Consider the following 16,837-nt stretch of genomic DNA (forward strand, 5'->3'; position numbering starts at 1 on the left):
TTGCCCACAGCCTGATTTTGTGGAGGCATTTCTCCATTTCTCCACTAAGGCACCCTTCTCTCACACAACTCTACCTTGGGTCAAGCTGACATGAAACTAGCCAGCACAAGGTCTCCTCAATGCTTGGGTGGGGCAGATCAGCAGATGGCAGATTAGAGGAAAGCAGCAGCTTTGTGACCAGTGTGGGTGAGTGATGTCATCAGGGAACTGAGCAAGAGTGCCCAAAGCAAAGCTTTTCTGTCTTGGAAGATACTATAGAGAGAGGCGTTCATAGAGTATAAAAGTGTGCCTATCATATCCAAGCTTTACTTGAATTGTCCTAGGATGATCACCTTATATCCAACCTTTTGTGGTTATTAAAATCAATCTCGCCTAAATGATTAAAATGTATCTGTCACTTGAAAGGAACACCTATTTAAAGAATTTTAAGAATTAAAGAATTAATCGATTCTTTTAGATCTTTGAATCTTACTAAAGATTAAGTATGGCTAATTCTTAGTGATGACATCAATAAGATTTATACTTTTTTTTTATTTATACTTTTTTTTATACTTTTTTTTTATACTTTTTGTAGCCAAGGCTAGCTGCTGTGGCCACAGGTGTAAGGCACTATGCCTGGCTAAGAATCTTAATATTTCTTAAATAAAATATCAAAATCCATGCCTCACCACTTCCTAAATATAAGGCTAAATTCTTGGTATTTATTAAAGTTAATTAAATATTAACTTTAATATTACATTTAAATACTAACCTTAATATTACACTAAATGTATCAGCACCAACTGCGATTTGGAAAAAGGAAACGCCCCCTTTGCCATCTTCTCTCTTTTCTATCCAAAGCAGGTGACTTTCTTGATCCTATACTTAAATTTAATTTTCTCTCAGAATACAGGAACCACAAAAGCTGTAGCATTAAAAGCCTTTCAGAGATATTTTCTGGGTGAAATTTCTACCTTGTATGAAAAGCATTGAAAAAGACTTGAAGTTCTGCTTACTAAAGTACAAAGGAAGAAATGGCACGCAAGGAAAAACTAATGGTCCATCAGTGGCTCTCCCAAGTATTAACTCCCTAAGGAGTTAATTACCTCAGGCTTACAGGGGCTTCTCACCCTGAAGTAAACCCCATTTTGACTGTGCATTCCATATTACCTATTAATCTTGTTCTTCTCTGTATTTCCTCAACCTGCCTGTGCCAACCACATACACACTTTGCCTAGATGTCAGCAGCAGATGTCTTACTGCGATGGCTGTAAGTCTACTCTAGACCAGAAGTGCCTCTTACCCGACTTCATGAGGCACATCCATAAGGTCTCCTGAGTGAGGGGATGGGACTCACAGATTGTCTCACTCAAAAGCCCAATGTGCAAGAAACAGCTTGCCTTCCTGTTTCCTGCAACTCAGCTTAGTTTCAATTCCACTTGTCAGGAAGCCCGCCTTCTTCGGTTTGCTTGAGAGGGGTACAACAGGTTTCTGGAGGTTAGGTGGTATTGCAGGAAGGGGAGCTAAGTCTCTTACCTCCAAGTCACCCACGCCTTACCATGCCTGTCATGGAAAACAAGTCTTTTCCGATCTCCCGCTTATGAAGGACAGGTGGCACCCCATGGCACTACACACTCCATGAAACGCTGTAATGCCTTGTGTCAGCATTCAAGCCTCTTGTTTTCCTTCTCCTTCTCTGCGTACGCCTTTATCTGATTATCTGTTTTGTTCACCATTCTCTTCCTAGGTCTCTATGGTTCTTTTTAAGATTGCAAATTCCCTGCATCTTCTGTCCCTAGGCCATTTCAATCACAATCAAAATCTCTAGCACAGGTTGAGAGAGACTATGTACTATAAACACACACTATCTTGTTTGACACTTTCTTGTGAACATTTTAGGGACAGCTCCAATTTAAAACTGCTTTAGCCACACAGTTGTGGGATCAGTACACTCCTGTATAAACACACCTCCGTCCATGCTGACATACAGAATGGCTCGGCTGCTCACAATGGAGGGTCTCCAGCTCTCTCTCCTTTACCCTCACTATTCAAACCCTGAAACAATCACCATCTATCCTCTCTGCTCACCTCTTGAGGCTGAGCAACTACCAGTCTCTCTGATGTGAACCTGAGCGCTGGCCTCCAGGGTTTTCCTATACCATTCCGGGTTTTCCCACAGCCAGAAGCTGTGACTAGTGACTTTTTACTGAGTCTAGGAAACAAGACTTACTTACTCCGTACTTACTGCCCTCTCCCTTGCTCCTCCTGAATCCTCACATCTTTCAGACCCTTCTCAGATCCTGAGCTCCACTCCCTAGGAACAGGCTAATGCCCCTTCCCCTTGCACCCACTCCCCCAGTGCCCACCCCATGCACCGGTGTACTGCCACTTTTCATTTGTCCGAATGCCACGAGCCCCTCCTCAGCGTCCCACCCTCCCGTGTGAGCTAACGTGATGGACGAGCTTCTCTTTCACCAGCCTATCAGCTGGGTGATGACAATGGCCTGTTTCCCTCACCACTGAACCATCAGCACCTGGCACAGCGCCTGACACTTAGCCAGCCAGGAACAGCGTGCCAAGTGAGCATTCTTGACAGAAACGAACATTTCCGATGAGAAAGGTTCCCACGTAGAAGCACCGACAATGGCATATTTAAGACACAACAGCAGCCCAGAGATAATTTCCCAATCTTTGTCCTGACGTGAGAACAGGGTTATGTGCTCAACAGACTGGGTTTGGACTCTGAAGGCATAGGTGTCATTAAACATTACTTACTGACTATTGGAAACTGTAGAGGGAGGTCCAAAAAGCTTGCCTCAGTTCTTATCACCCCCATGCACACCCATAGACGGATAACCGTGGCAGAAGGATGAAGTCTCTCCCACGATGAATCATTACCGCCTTGACCCACCCTGCTTTATTTTGGGATAACTGGAACACTAGGTGGAAAACTTTACTTACCAGGTGACAATGTGTACCAGACACTGAACAATGAAATGTATATATTATATTGTACTTCAACCACAATCATGGTACAAAGAAGGAAAGAGGGAATTCTAGGGCTCCATGAACTAAGGCATTCTCCTTGGTTAGAACAACCAACCTCTGTGCATTACCAGATGCTTCACCGCCCTTCCAATGCGGCTCGGTACTAGAAAGGATGAAAGCTATGCACAGTTAAAGCCAGCCAGCTGTATAAGAGGCTGTGGATAACAAACTGGATCCTGGAAACAGCTTCACAGCTTGATGTGTGTGCTGAGAATGGTTGGACTGAGCTATGTACAATGGAGATGCTTTGACGCCTCGAAGGCTGACACGCCATTTTTATTCTTGAAAGTGTTTACAAGTTTTGAGGAAAAGCAAAAGGAAAGCGGAATGGAAGGCAGGGGAATGAGGAGGTGGGAAGACTGCAACTTTAAACAGAAAGTGACATCTAAGCAAAGACTCGAAGGGGAGGCATTGAACCCAAGGTAGACAGATGAGCAGCTGGTAATGCAAGCTGAGAGAAGTCAGCACTGTGCAGCATGGGTTCTCAAGGAGAGGACAGGGCGAGCAGAGACGCAAGGGACACATAGGTCTTGGGATAGAGTCTGCTATTGTTTTTAACAGTGAAATAAAATTTAACCCGGATATCAGCGATCACTTTGGCTGCTATTGAGAAGGGTTGATGGGAGGCAGAGGAGAGTCCTCATGTTCACTAAGGGAAAGGGATGGTGGTGGGAAGCCATGATAAACGGACAGATTCTATGTACACTGAGGACAGTGCCAAGAACTGCTCAAATGATAAGATGCAGGATGAAAATCATAAGAGGAAAAAAGAACTAAGGATTATTCTAAACTAAGGATTATTCTAAACTAAGGATTATTCTAAACTAAGGATTATTCTAGGTGTGGGGCATAACCCCCTAAAGACAGGAAAGAGCTGGGTGAAATAAATTTGGAATAAAAGGAAGTCTAAAGCAAGTACATGGAATTTTGCTACCAAGTTATATATCAATTAATTTTGGTGTGTCTCTTTTCAATACCCCTCCATGAGCTGAGCATGGTGACGCATGCCTTTAATCCCCGTACTCGGTGCAGAGAAATCTCTGTGAGTCTCAGGTCAACCTGAGACATGGTCAGTTCTAGGCCATCTACAGCTAAACGATAAGAGCCTTCTTATCTCAAAACAAAAACACAACAAAAGAAGACTACTTTCCCTACACCGTAAGTGTCCTTCTGACACATTCATTTAGTGAGAACTCAGGGAAATGAACAGCCATATAAAATGCAGAAATACCCATCTAAATTCCTGGTCCTTAGATTTCTTTTTTTCCTCATGGGACGGCTACATCTCTTCCTTTCTTGTATTATATTTATCATGAAATTAGGCTTCATTTGTCTGGAAAGGTCTCAGTGCTGGTTCATGAGCCCCAAATAACAGGTGGAAGAATACGAGTGGAATCCACACAGGAACACTCGACAGCTCTCTAAAAAGCACCAGATTCAAGGTTAATCTGTTCTGTGATTTGCATCTCCAGAGAAAGGCATTGTTAAGATAGGACGGTTAAAATGGCCTGCTTTTGTATTAGTTTAAAACCACACCTCCCGCCATTTCATGATATTAAATAGAATCCTTTCTCACCCTTCTAAGCATATTTCGTGTGTTCCATTCTCTCTCATTTATTCAGTTCATTTGGCCACTGGGCCCTGTGTGGTCGTTATTATTAATGTGCAAGTTAGAAATCCCCATTAGACTCAGCAGCTGCGCCCGTGGATATTACGTCCTATAATTTGGCCCAGATGGCCAAGAAGATGATTTGAGCAGAATGGTTGCTGCCGATCCCCTAATGAGAAAGCAGCCTGGAAATTGCGGATGTAAACGATGTTTCACAGTTTCTCTTCTGCTCTCACCCGTTGCCTGGTCTTTCTCCTTCGACTGCCCTTGCCACAAACAGGAAACTCCAACCTAAGCTCCATCTTACCTGACATTCTAGAACGGAAACGTATCTTAAGTTAAAACAATTCCAAGTCTGAAATGGTGTTCCTCATGTCAAAATGTTTTCCTTCAATTAGAAAACAAACAAACAAACAAACTGTAAGCATTAAAGAGTGCCGGTAAGACTAGTTAACTGTGTTTGTACTTAGTACAATGAAAGTCACCACAACAGTTGGAATGATGATTCAGTTCCCATGGACAGAGACACGTGTAACACATGTAACACATGTGACACATATAACATCTACTTGCCCCTCACACAGCCATACTCCAAAAGACAAACAAACAAACAAACAAACAAATAAAAAACCAGACTTCTAGAAAGTCCCAGTCATTAATATCTCACCAAGTATCCTCTTGATAATTTCTGTGACTATTTGAAATTCATTTCCTTTCATGGGTGGTCTAATGGCAAAGTTTTTTTTTCTTTTTCTTAACCTTGTCTCAGTGCTTAACAATTCTGTATCTCCTCAAAATGTGATCCTTCAGAACATATGTTTTGAGGCTTTCACAAAACAAAAAGCAAACTACAATCTGAAAATTGGAAACTGCTCCCAAGATGCTTCTGTATGTACTCTGTCCCACAGCATGTCACGACCTACCTGTTGTTCAATGACTTGTAACGCTGCATCCACTGCAGAGGTAACATTCTCCAGCTGGCTTATATAATGCTACATAATCACCATCCATGCAATAAAACCAAAATAGAAACAGAATAAAAGCCATTTGATTTTATCTCACACAGAAACGTGTGTGTCTTAAAAACCAATCTAATCACCATCCAGATAACATAATGATATTTACACGAATGCTCTCTGCAGCAATCTGGATGCTAAGCTGTTCAGACGCTCGAGTGGAGAAATAATAACCTGTTTCACAGTGAAGATGTTAACAACACAACATGACTTCAGACCGAATGGGGCACCTGGTTGATACTGGCTGTCTGAGAATCCAGAGGCTTAGCCTGTGGTGGTGGTGGTGGTGGTGGTGGTGGTGGTGGTGGTGGTGGTGGTGGTGGTGGTGTGATGGTGGCGGTGGGGGTGGCGGGGGTGGCGGTAGTGATGGTGATGGTCTGAATGACCAGAAAATAGAGAGCTGGGTAGCAGGGCTGATCCAGGAGGTGTGGGAATAAGAAAAAAGATGTACACAAGCCCTATACTAGATGAAGCCACTCAAAATCTCAAGATGGATGGCTGAGATGACGATGAAGTCCTGCCCTAGCCAAGGAGCAACTCAAGAGCTACTAGGTGAGGGAAGTTTCAGATTACTTCAAGGATGCAGTCCCCAGAAGTCACCCATACTCCAGTAGATGGCCCTGTACCCAAGCACATACAAGCAGTACACAGTAGACTCGGGTGGCTTAAAACAGAAACAAATGAACAAACAAAAAAGCACATCAAGTAGGGAGGGACGTGGTCAGAGGATGGGAGGGACTGGAGGGGAAGGAATCAAGGGTAGACTTCTTCAAAGCCCATCATATGCATGTGGGAAGTTCTCAAACAATAAAAAATAGACACTGAGTGTGTGCAAGGCGCCACGCCCGACAGTGGCTCCCAGGTAGAAACCACTTGAAGTGTTTTTAGTACACAAACGATTCTATACCAATACAGATTCTAACACAGTATATATAGAGCATATATAAATTATATAGTGGGGATCCAGGGACCTTGCTTTAAATGCAGCCCAGAGTCACTCTGAAGGTCAACTTGGTTCTAAACTTCACCCTGGATTTCTCTCTAGAATACTGGTAAATAGACAATTCACTAAAGCAATGGCCAGTCAGAAGTGAACAGAGTATTTACTTGGTATTTTATAGTAACAAAACTATTTATTTTAACATAAAGGGTATATACAAGCTGACTCCTATAAGCAATAATGGGACAAAGAGCACAACTCTTCACTGTTCCAGCAAAGAGGAAGCAGTGAAAGGTTTGCCTGAAGTCTTTGGCCAGGTATGAGCTTCCCTGGCTCTCCAAAACTAAGCCAACTACGCCCACCACAGTTTCCCTCTGCTCCCCAAAAAACATGACCGGTAGGGGACTGTGGACTCTGTCCAAGAACCCAAGCAACCATAGATAGGAAAGCCTTAAGGTAAATGCCTCATTTACTGTGGTCCTGCCCTCTGGAGACCTTGACAGCCCAGCAACAAATGACCTGCAAACTAGCCAGCATGAAGCAGTGTACCTGGCAGCTCTGAGCAGGACTATGAGGTCAGACAATGGGAATTTATCATAAAGTAGTAACATGATACTAAGGCTCACAAATTAGAGTTTTACTAAAAAGCCAAGTTGAGTACAATGTTTTAAAAAGGCTCACGCTGTGGTTGTGAGTTTCTCAGATGGCATTTCACCGATTAAGAAACCCCATCTGTGGCTGACAGTAAATACCCTCAAGAAATGAGAAACTGCTGTCACTTAAAGCCAAAGCCAACAAGCCACACCCAAATAAAACCAGGTTGTAGGTAATTAATGTTTTCAGAGCTGAGAAGCATAAGACTACTGGGGCTTTGAAATTTCAAAATACAGTAAAAAATAAAATTAAAAAAAAAGAAAGAAAAGAAAAGAAAAACAACCAGGCATGTCAGTTCAAGAACATCAGACTAGGAAAGACTGAGTAAACTAGTATACCAGGCTAAAGGGTTTGCATTGATGGCCCTGCCTGGCCTGAGAGCAGCATTTTCAAGGCTGCTTTCACAAAATACCAAACAGTGTAAATGAGGAAGTAATTCAAAGAGAAACTCACTCTAGCAAAATTAATCTCTTTAAATCAGATCATTACCTCAATTTCAAACCTTAATTTCCAAAACAAGAATCATAGCTCTCCTAGAGAGGACCTGAAAACAAACGCACCCTTTCCACATTTCCAGTAGGCTGTTTTCTTGCTAGTACCATTTCATAAGTTTGGTGGTTTGTGTATTTTACATAAACGGAAGACCCACACTCCTATCTTTTGGGCTCCAGCCATAAACACAATCCTCGCCCCGATATAATTATATTCTACGTAATTTTTAAATACATGTTTTCTTGTTTGTTTGCTTTGTTTTATTGGCCAGGCATTGTTGTACATACCTTTAACCCCAGCATAGGGAGGTAGAGGCAAGCAAATTTTGATGAGTTCTGGGTCAGCCTGGTCTAGTTAGTGAATTTCAGTCCAGCCAGGGCCTCATAATGAGACCCCGGTCTCAAAACAAAACAAAAGAAACTGTATTTGCAAAGAAACCATAAAGAAGTTCTTTTGCCAAAGGCTATTTATTGATTTATTAAAATGTATTTACTTATGTGTATGAGTGTTTTGTCTACATGTATGCATATGCACCGGCTGAATGTCTGGTGCCCTCAGAGGGCCAAAAGAGGGCATCAGATCCCCTGAAGCTAGTGTTGCCCATAGGTGTGATCCGCTCTGTAGGTGCTGTGAATCAAACCCAGGTCCTCTGCAGGAACAACTGTTTTAATCTCTCTAGCCCCTTTGCTTTTATCTTCGAAACAGGGTCTATGTGTCCCAGGTGGTCTCAAACTCACTACAGAGACAAGGATGACCTGGAGCTTCTAATGTCACTGCCTCTGGAGTGCTGGAGTGACAGGCAGACACTCCTACCTATTTAGGTAGTGCTGGGGACTGAACACAGGGCATCAAGCATCCTAACAATGAAGGGATATCTCCAGCCCAAATGATCACTCTCCTCATTAACAATTTCCTACAGCTTTCTTATTTTAGATACATAAATTGATGCTACTTAAAAACTCTCCAAAAATGTACAAGTGAAATTGTGACATTTGTAAAACCCTGAAATAAATGAACACATGCACACTAGATACAGGCAGAGCACATCTTTTCCCCTGGGACATGTTTCATGGACCACTCCGTGGTGAAAACAGAACTTGGCTCTCGGCCTGTGGGTTTCTAAAACGTATTGCTAAAGGCAACGTCCTTTGAAAGTTCTTAGCAAAAGTCACCAGTGTGGTGGACTGCTAGCAGGTCCCACTGTTGTCTCGATTAACCCCAAACCCATAAACCGGGCGGTCATCTTGAAAGAGCCAAGGCATGCTAGCCCCATTTGTATTCCTAGGTCAACAAGATCCAACTGATGTGTAAAATGCAGAAAAGTTACCCCACCCCTTCAAGGATGAGGGACTCCTGGCTGAAGGGCTGGGAAGAAAAGAAAAGTAGTGAGGCAGAGAAAACATCAGACCTAAGCAGAAAGTGCTCTCTATGGGAAGAGAGTAGTCCTGAGGTTTGACAGAAAACTCGAGAACTTCCTTTATTTGACCTGGAAAGTTTATGACTTTTTCATACACTTTACATACTCTGGCATGAAAGGAAATCTCTAGTTGTCAAGAAACAACCAGAACCAGAGAGGCAGAAAGGCCAGGAGGTCAATCCCTGCCAGGTCTTTCTATGGTGTTTACAGATGGGGACCCAGAGCTCTTGCTGTAGAGTCCCCTAGTGGTACCCACTGAAAAGGAAACTGGCCTTCCCTCCTTTTCTCGGGGTGGGGGGAGGGGGAGCTGCACAACAGACCAGACATTGAAGTGACAGAACTCAGCAAGTTACATCACTACATAGATAGGACACCGTCATTAACCTCAGGACATTTTCCTTTCCCTAGGAGGTCACTAAGAGAGCAAACCCAAGCAGCACACTGGTGACTCTGCTCCTCTCTCAAAGAGGGCCCTCACACCTAAGAATATGACATTTCTTACAAGGTGCATGAAACTGAAGGGTAGAGGAAGGCATCGGCAAAGGGAGAGAATTGATGAGCTCTGGGGTTTTTTTGTTTGTTTGTTTGTTTGTCCTGCTGCATATTTCATAATTTGAGAACAGGCCCTGTGATATGCTTCCAGAGTGTTCTTTAGATTCAACCGTTAGGAACTTATCCTTAAAGCATCTTGATGTGGGGCCTTTTGGAGAAAATTAGCATAAAATGAGATTATGAGATAAGGAGCCCCAGGATTACATTAGGGACAGAAGAAGAGAGGCTTGCTGTGCCACACAGCTTGTGATGACCTCTGCCATGACAGGATGTGGCAGGAAAGGCTTCACTGGCTTTTGGCACCAGGCCATTAAACTTCCTAATGCCCAAAATGTTAATTAAAGAAACCATGATTCTTTGCGCATGACTACTTTGCTACATTCCATTATAGAAAAAAAAAATCAGGATAAGCTATAAGGTAGGTGACAGAAATCTCATTATAAATCCAAAACTGAGACGCAGAGAGATGTCACTCGGTTGTGAATCCTGAGAGCCAAAAAGTATCAAATTTGGTATCCAATCCAGGCTCCAAGACTACGATCTGCCTGTGCCAGTCTTCCTTGCACTTTCAATAGTGAGACGAAAGTAATAAATAATACAGCTTCCAAGTGATGATTTTAAATGAGGTATCAGAATTTGTCATAAAAAAAATTGCAGAATGCCTCCTCCACTGCTCTTATTGTTAGTGCCATTAGCATCAAATGTGTTCCCACAGCAGCAATCAGCTATGATGGGGCTGCTTATTCCACCAATATCCTGCACACCAGATCAGTCGTTCTGCCGGGGTGGGGATGAGGGCGGTGGTCCTGCTTCTCATTTACTGGGACTGGCTCATCTGAGATGGGAAGCGGAATGTATTATGCCTCAAATAAATGTGTAGGGGAACATTGAGAATCTGTAAAACCTGCCAAAGATTTTCTTCCTTCATTTAAAAACAGGCTCGTCAGGCTGGGGATTTCAACCTCAGGAAGGCAAAAGCTATTTTAGACAGATGTACATTTCCTGATGATTTCCCCATATGCAGAGCCATTGCGCTTCCAAGTTGAGTTTGCAAGGCTGTGACTTGATTTTACATTTTTGGAAAAAAAAAACCCACCAAAATTTATAGTGCCTTATGTGTAAACCAAGAAATTAAATGCATGGGTGCACGCCGTGTGCCTGTGAAACAGGGCAGGGACGAATTAACACTGAGATTAAGACTAGGAATAAGAATAGAATAGAATAAGGGGAAAGGACTAGCGCTTCCTCCTGCTCAGCAAATCAGTAACCACTTTTGCAAGGCAGGTCTGGGAATAAAGGACCCAGTTAAAAATGCCAAGACCAGGGAGAAAATGAATGAAATTAATTCCATCTGTTAATTCCCAGTAAGGGGAAGTGAAATGTTCTAGGGTAAATTCTGAAAACAAACTGCAAACTGGAAGAAACGTTGAACCAAGAGCATAGAAAGAGAAAGTTACCTCAAGCTATCTCCACAGTGACAGAAAGCCCAGTTTACTAAGAGCCTCTTCGTGAGAGGAGCTCATAATACTGTCCTTTACTTAACAAATGCAGGCGTGAGGGGAAACTGATCGCACAGGCTTACACTGTCCTGTACGGGGATCAGTCCCTCCACCGTGAACTGAGTCCCTGTCGCTCGTGCAAGACTCTAGCTTTAAATGACATTTGCTGTTCCTCGGTTGCTCTCATAGCCAGGCACTGAGGCAGTGTAACTTCCCATCTTTCAGTTCTCCATTAGAGTACTCTCTAGAAATGAGAACACTGCTAGGATCAAAGCAGGCATTTGCTGGTCACTGAAGGCTTCCTCCTAGATTTGAACACAGCTGTTCTAATCCTCGGGGAGAACAGGAACAAAGGAGGTAACATGCACCTCACAATTCTCCTTACTTGTCCCATAGATGAGATATGCCTTTATTCAGGATACACCGAACATTACAGTCTTGATCTGAAGGGCTGGGGAGAAGGGACAGTCAGTAAGCGTGTGCTTGCTTTGCACAAGCATGAGGACCTGAATCCAGAACCTGAACACTCAGGCTTTTAAAAAAAAAAGTCACAGCAGCATGCTCGTATACTCCCACTGGGGTGATGCAGATCACAGAGGACCCCTGGGGTGGGCCATGTATCCTTTCTGACCTAGTGAGCAGCAAGTTCAGTGACACACCGTCTCCCCAAAAAACAGGGTGGGTGAGGGATGACAGAGGAAGACCTCTGCCCTACAGACTATCGCCCATCTTTCAGGTCTCCGTTTGAGTACTCTATAAAAATGAGAACCCTGCTAGGATCAAACCAGGCATTTACTGGTCACTGAAGGCTTCCTTCTAGATTTGAACACAGCTATTCTAATCCTTGTACAACATAGAATTGCTCCCACACCTGCACAGATGGACACATGAACATACACACACACTCACACACACACACACACACACACACACACACACACACACACACACCTTTATCTGCAAAAAGTACTGAAATCCGTGACTCTCCCAAAAGAAAATAATAGATTTCATTATCTAATTTACCAGACTCTCTCATTGCATTTATGAAAAGTTATCTGCCTATTTCTTCACCCCCACTGAATTCACATAAAATGCATGCATATACTTTTTTCTCGTTTTTACTTAGTTCATGGAGAAATTCTGTACCACACGCTGATCAGATTCATCTCCCTTCCACCGACTCCTTCCAGATTCACCCCTTCTCTACTCACCCAACTTTGCACCCTCTCTTATTTTAAAAAAAGAAAGCTATCAAGTACAGTCTGTGCCCCTATATACTCTTGAGCAACAATATCATGAAGGAAATTAGGTGCCCATCACTCTGTAAAAATACAGACTTATAATAGTTAACAAGAAAGGAAACAGGGCCAGATCTACAGACAGCCCAATGCTTGCCCTCAGAGCTTTTACAGAAGTGAGTACTAGACATGGGTTGTCCTCCAACTCAACAATGCCTCTCCTGATCCCTTTCTGCAACTTGCCTTCCACTCCAGCTCCCTCTTCGTGGTTCCCCTGGCTTTCACACTCCCTTCACCTACGATGAACTCAGCACTTCAGCTCTTACTAGTGCTATCCTCCAATTCATATTTCCAACTTGACCTATCTGGCCGAGCCTTTCACCTTTTAATAGGTCAAAAGACCTGCATTTACATAATCAAACCCAGCCATCAGCTCTAGCCTTAATTCCTCTCCCAGAGAAAGACTGAACTGATCCCCACAGTCACAATTTTATTCTTTGCAAAAAGTTTCTTCATGTCTGTGCTTCAGTGTAGTCCTCTGTGAGGGATGGGCTGATATTGTGGGCCAAGCGTAGGCCCACATGCTACACATTCTATTTACTAAGACAAAGTTGCAGTGTGGAATAGTACAGCTCTACTGAACATTTAACACATAACTGCGTCAATCTTATACTTAATGTATATTATGTATATTCTATAACCTAGTCGAAGGTAACTAAGGACAAAGGGAGTGCAAAGTGCAAAGAAAAGTTAATGGTTTAAATTTCCCTTTCATTGTTCTAAGTTCATGTTCTTCATCTGTAACACGAAACTAAGACACCCTTTATAAGGACATTGCACATAGAGCAGGAGACTGATTGATGCAAAGTAGCGTGTGCACAGAAGGGGCCTCAAAGCAATGCCTCTGGAAGCAATAACGATGTGTGTTCTGAATCCTAAGGGAAGGGATGAAATCTCCAGAGGACTCGGGACTTTGTTAGGACACCCTTCGGCATCCTGCAGCATTCTGTGATGTCTTAATTACTTAACGTCTTAATAGAAAGCATGCTTGGAAAACCTAAAATGCTCCCTTTCTTAAGCAAGATTTTATTCTACTTCTTCTGCATTGAGAAGTCCTGGACCTCCCACAAGTGCAAGGTGTGTGGATGCTTGTGCCTCAGGAAGCAGCATTTGCATGCATACAGCCTATAAATATCCTTTGCATATGTTAAATACCTCTAGAAAGTGTTAACACCTAATGCAATGCCCTTGCTGCTGTGAGGCATTGACTAGTGAGAGTTGACAAGGAAAGCAAGTCCCACACAAAAAGTACAGACACCACTACTGTTCCAAATACTTTTTATCTACAGTTGGCTCCTGGAACTTGTGCATACAGATGGCCAATCATATTCAGATTACTTTCTATATGTCTCCTAGCCCTGTATCAGGAAAAGAACAGGCCAGGAACTTATGACATTTCAAACTATAAATGTTTTTCTTTCAACACAATCAAAATTTTCACCAGTAGGAAGCTTTGGTTTTTTGAGAGAGAGTTTCTCTGGAACTCACTCTATAGGCCAGGCTAACCTTAAACTTCCTCTGCCTCCCGGGCTCAAAGGGTGTGCATCATCACTGCCTGGCTAACCCAAGTACACTAAACAACTCTTCTTCTCTGAGGCCTTAGAGGAGAGAGATTCAAGAAACCTCTGGACCTGTTGACTTAAGAATGGATGCAGAAATCTGGGTGTACAGTGGTGCACACATTTGATTTTAGCAGTCAGGAGGCAGAGCAAAGTGGATAAGTTCAAAGCTAACCGGCTCTACATAGTGAGCTCCAGGATACCCAGGGCTATGTAAAGATACCCTGTCTCAAAAAAACAAAAAACAAAAAAAAAACAAAAAAAAAAACAGAAACAAAAACAAACAAACAAACAAAGAGAATAGCAGAGCATTGACTAAAGTCCTTAAAATGTCTGCTACTTTCACGACAAAATGTAGTAATTCGCATCCCAGAACTGAGGTTCGTGTATCAGCAGGACACACATGGCCCAAATACGTTTTTAATGTGGTCTTTACAGATTTTCTTTTTTCTTTTTAAATTAAGATTACTTTCATATAAAAAAAATACAGAGACACTGCTGTCCTTGAAAATCTGGTACATTATTCCCACACGGCCTTGACCTCTCCTTAATCTTAACTGTCAACCCCCCCAAAAAATTTTTTTAATGAAAAAAGCAAGTTCCACAAAAGGTCTCCCCCACCCAGTGCCTCTGACCTACAGGTTTGAACCTTGAATCTTTCAGCGATGATTTGGCTTTACAGTGACTGTAAAGCTCAGACGTTACTGGGAAGTGCTCTCTAGACAGTACAGTCAACTCTTCTCCCTCTTTGTGCACTCACAGTGCTCTGGGAGTCTCACAAACCCCTTTGCCTATTACCTGTCCTTATTTGGCTCCCCCAACCCCACCCATTACTATGCCATTTGACGTGGCTCAAGATCGAAATTGAAGAATGTACGATTCCCTTACTTAACAAGAGGTAGGAAAACAGATATTTGTAAAAAGCAAAGTGAACGGTTGAATGCCACTGGATCGTTACTAAGCTATTCTATCTGTAATGAAAGAATGAAACTAGCACAAAGTATAATTACTGCATCTCCGAAGTCTCCGTGTTCACTCCCTAAACATCTGAGAGGAAAAGAGAAAAAAGAAGAATCAACCTTAGTCAGTCCAGGTATAAAGGGCTCCTGTGAGGTCGGGTGTCTGGTGTCTTTCATGGGCCTCACTTTAGGGAAAGGTTCTTCGGTATTCCAGAAGGAAACAAAATTTTAACAGGAGCCGTGTTCAACGACAGTATACCAGGGCAAGCATTTCATGTCTAGCTATATCAACACATAAATGAAGCTGCAACTTCTAATCAATCAATTAGGTTGGAAGATGGAATTTCACAAACGGGCTGCAGTGGACATAGAAATGTCAGGAAAGCTGTATGTCGTGAATGTCATCTATACTGTTACCTTAGAAATTCGCAAGCGCTGTTCCCCAGTCTGGTCAATTTACAACAGAAGAGCTTCCTGGTGTGGGAGCCACAATAAAAAATCATCTGCTCTTACAGTTAATTTAATACTAGTGAAATGCAAAATAGAACTGGAAATAGAAGGAAAGGTCAGCTTCTAAATTGAATTTCTTTTAAGGTCACCAAAATGGTAGTAAATTATAATGTAAGACACAATCCATTGAAAAACTCATCTGATGGGTCCTTTAAAAAAAACCCGCATATGTATAGTACATTGTCACTTTTTTAAAGTTGAATGAAACCACTGTCTGAATACAAATTAACGACTGCCAAGTTGCCACAAGGTCCTCAATGCTCGTACTATTTTTTTAAAAAATCAAAGTAAAAAGGATTTAAGAAATTTCTTCTAATATATGTCCCAAGGCTGATGTTTAAACACGTCTCCTTGGCAACCAGGAAGCATAGTGCATACCGGGTTGGGGGAGGGGGTTGCCACTCTAGGTTGGTAGAATAAGTAACAGGAGTAGTAATTGCTCCCGCTAGACGATGCCAGCAGAGGCTTCATCCTTTGAAAAGCAACTCCAGGTCTTGCCCGGTCTGGCTCATCCGCAGCCTCCCACCCTCTCCCTTGGGTCTGCTGACACTAATTCCGAACCCGTCACAAGGAGAGAGACTGGCTTACCCGAAGGAGGGGAGCAGTCTGCTGGGCTTGATACCCCAGGGGGCCGGCGGGCACCAGGCTCTCTCCGGGATAAGACGGCTCTGCTTTCCCCGCTCGACCCTGGGGAAACTGCAGCAGCTCTGTCTGCCCGGCCCGGGCTGCAGCAGTGATGATCGCGCGCTCTGGCGTGTGTGTGGATGCGAGCGGGTGTGCGCGCTAACCCGCGCGCTCCCGACCTCCAGGGGACTGGGGGGAGGGACGGGGATGTGTCCGCGGAAAGAGAAAGCCAGCCAGCCTCGCAGGTGGCGCGTGCAACCCGGCTCGTTCTACCCTCCCAGCAGCCGGCCTCCAGCCGCCCCTCGCAGCCGCTCCGCCCTCCTGCCGCTGCGCGCTCCCGCCCCGCCGCCCGCGACACGCGCGCTCCCCGGAAGTCCCCCCTCTCCGCGCTCCCGCAACCGAGCCGCCTGTCGCGGGTCACGCGCACACCCTGCTGCTCCCGCAGGCCTCTGCCGCTCCTGTGACCCAGACCCTAAATCCTCGTCCCAGCCCTCCTAGGTCTGGAAGCGTCTGAGCCTGCAGGCGCCACCTTCCCCCGGAGCGCACTCCCCTGTCCCTGACTTGGCTGACTTAATTCAGAGGCACTAGCCCAGAATAACATGCTGTGGCCTTCTGAGAATTCTTGTTAAGGTACCTTTGAGGATAAGTATGGAGCAACTTTTTAAGAAACCATAGCATGCA

The 16,837-nt window shown here is 43.7% G+C and overlaps 1 protein-coding gene across 7 annotated transcripts in view; it reads right to left on the reverse strand.

Moving 5' to 3' along the window:
• The window catches only part of Klhl32 (kelch-like family member 32), a 249,043-nt gene extending 232,551 nt beyond the window's left edge, over positions 1-16,492 (reverse strand). For 4 of the 7 annotated variants that reach the window (NM_001431162.1, NM_001431163.1, NM_001431161.1 and 1 more), the window contains 1 exon segment: positions 16,121-16,492. The gene's annotated coding sequence lies outside the window, so the exon portion shown is untranslated. 7 annotated transcript variants of the gene reach the window in all.
• Between the last annotated feature and the right edge of the window lie 345 nt (positions 16,493-16,837).

Source organism: Rattus norvegicus, chromosome 5 (assembly GCF_021556685.1).
Source record: "Rattus norvegicus strain SHRSP/BbbUtx chromosome 5, alternate assembly SHRSP_T2T, whole genome shotgun sequence".
Lineage (NCBI taxonomy): Eukaryota > Metazoa > Chordata > Mammalia > Rodentia > Muridae > Rattus > Rattus norvegicus.